Source organism: Echinops telfairi, unplaced genomic scaffold (genome assembly GCF_000313985.2).
Source record: "Echinops telfairi isolate 266 unplaced genomic scaffold, ASM31398v2 ScPeMD7_17;HRSCAF=63, whole genome shotgun sequence".
In the NCBI taxonomy this organism is placed as follows: domain Eukaryota; kingdom Metazoa; phylum Chordata; class Mammalia; order Afrosoricida; family Tenrecidae; genus Echinops; species Echinops telfairi.
Window position 1 is genome coordinate 4,986,399 of NW_022103914.1, and position 2,581 is coordinate 4,988,979.

The following is a 2,581-nucleotide window of genomic DNA, read 5'->3' on the forward strand; positions in this document are numbered from 1 at the left end:
TCAACAGAACTTCCAGGCTAAGAACAGACTACAAAGAAGGAATGAGCTGTCCACTTCTGAGGGATTAGCCACTGAAAACCTTATGAATAGCAGCAAAACACTGTCAGCTACTGAAAACCCCCCACACGGCAGCAGCACGCCGTCAAACACAGTGCCAGGAGATGGGCCCCTCCGGTGAGAAGGCACCGGGAATGTCGCTGAGGAAGAGCTGTCTCCTCAAAGTGGGGTGGCGCATAATGCTACGGATGGAGCAAATCCTTCTGGAGGAAAGCCTCTGGGCCTTCATGTGCTGATGGGGCACAACCTCAGAGGAGAAGAAACAGCTAAAGATAATCTGCAAGATATAAGCTGCAAAAGTAATAATTGGAATTTGGAATATATGAAGCATGAATCTAGGAAAACTGGAAGTTTTAAAAAACAAAATGGAATGCATGAAAGTCAACATCCTAGGCATTAGTGAGCTGAAATGGATGAGTGATTCAAAACAGCCCATTTTGAATCAGAAAATCATAAGGCTTACTATACCAAAACGAAGCAATCAAGAGGAACGTTGTTGCATTCTTTGTCGAAAAAGGACCTTTCAAGATCTATCTTGGAGCACAGTGCTGTCTGTGATAGGATTACATCTATCTGCCTTCAAGGAATTCCTACCCATGCAATTATTATGACAATTTATGCACCACTCACTAAAGCTAGTGATGAAGAAGTTGAAGAAACCTATCAGTGTCTTCAGTCTGCAGTTGATCAAACATGAACTCAAGATGCACTGGTAATTGGAGGTGACTGGAGTGCAAACGTTGGAAACAGGAAGGAAGAGTAGTTGGAAAACATGGCCTTGGTGATAGAAACAAGGTGGAGATTGTGTGATAGAATTTTCCAAGACCAACGATTTCTTCGTTGCAAATATCTGCCCCTCCCCCCCAACAACACAAATGGCAACTCTCTTGTGGACTTCTCCAGATGGCATACACAGAAATCAAAGTGACTATATCTGTGGGAAGAGACCATGGAGAAGCTTAACATCAGCAGTCAAAACAAGGCCAGGGGCTGACTGTGTAACAGACCGTCAATTGCTCATATGTAAGTTAAGGTTGAGGCCAAAGAAAATGAAAACAAATCCACAAGAGCCAAAATACTAGCTTGAGTCTGTCCCACCTGAATTTCAGGAACATCTCAAGAACAGATCTGATGCCTTGGACACTAATTGCAGACACTTGGTGAGCTGTGCCCGAACATCACACACCAAGAAAGCAAAAGGTCATTACAAAGACTGTAAAGAGAGAAAACACCAACGTGAATGTCAGAAGAGACTTTGAAACTCACTCTTAATTGTAGAGTAGCTAAGGCAAATGGAAGAAATGATGAAATAAAAGGGCTGAATAGAAAATTTCAAAGACCAGCTGGAGGAGACAAAGTAAAATAGTATAATGAAGTGTGCAAAGATGAAGAGTTAGAGAATCAGACAAGAAAAATACACTTAGTAGATATATATATTTTTTACTTAGTATAGCTTAAACGAAAGAACTAAAGAAAAATTCAAGCCTTGAGGTGCGGTTTGGAAAGATTTTGAGGGCAAAATATTGAATGATGCAAGAAGCATCAAAAGAAGTTGGAAGACTACACAGAGTCCCTGTACTGAAAAGAACTAGGCAGAAGTCAACCATTTCAAGAGGTAGCATCAGATCAAGAACCAACGCCACTGAAGGAAGCCGCACAAGCTGCACTGAGGCCTTAGCTACAGACAAGTCGCTAGGAATAACAGAACACCCGTCGAAACGCTTCAACAAGCTGATGAAGTATTGGAAGCATTCACTCCTCTATGTCAAGGACTTCAAAAGACAGCCACCTGGCCAACTGACTAGAAGAGATTCATGTTTGTTCCCACTCCAAAGACAGCTGACCTGACAGGATGCACAGATTAAAGAACAGTATCATTCGTATGACACACAAGTGAAAGTTTGCTGCCAGGAGTTCAGACTGGATTCAGAAGAGGATATGGAACAGAAGATATCGCTGTTGATATCAGATGGATGTTGGCTCAAAATAGAGATTACCAGAAAGATGTTTACTTATGTTTTATTGACTATGCAAAGGCATTCAACTGTCTGGACCAAAACAAACTACAGATAGCCTTGAGAAGAATGGTGTGGCAGTTACATAATCTGTCAACTTGAGAAAGGGGTGGAGACTGTCCTGTCAATCAGGTAGCAGCTTGATGACCACATTTAGAGGTGCGAAGGAGATAATAGCTCACTGGAGAATGGACACATACATTCCCTGAGAGACATTCTTGTTGACAAGACACATTGAGCTATGCCAGAGCCCTGGAGCTGGAGGAGCCACGTGGAGAACACGCCAGTGCTGAGATGCTTCTACTGCCACTGGATCCACAAGACTTTCCACCCACTGGGCTGTGATCTTCCTGCATTCATCATCATCACTGCATGTGTTGTGTGAGTCTAAAGAGGAATTTATAGATTGGCAATGGACACATGGGCTAATATAGGACTTATGGACTTGATCTGGTCAGGGCTGGGATGCCTCTCAATATACAATTTCCCTTTTATATAAAGCTCTTTCT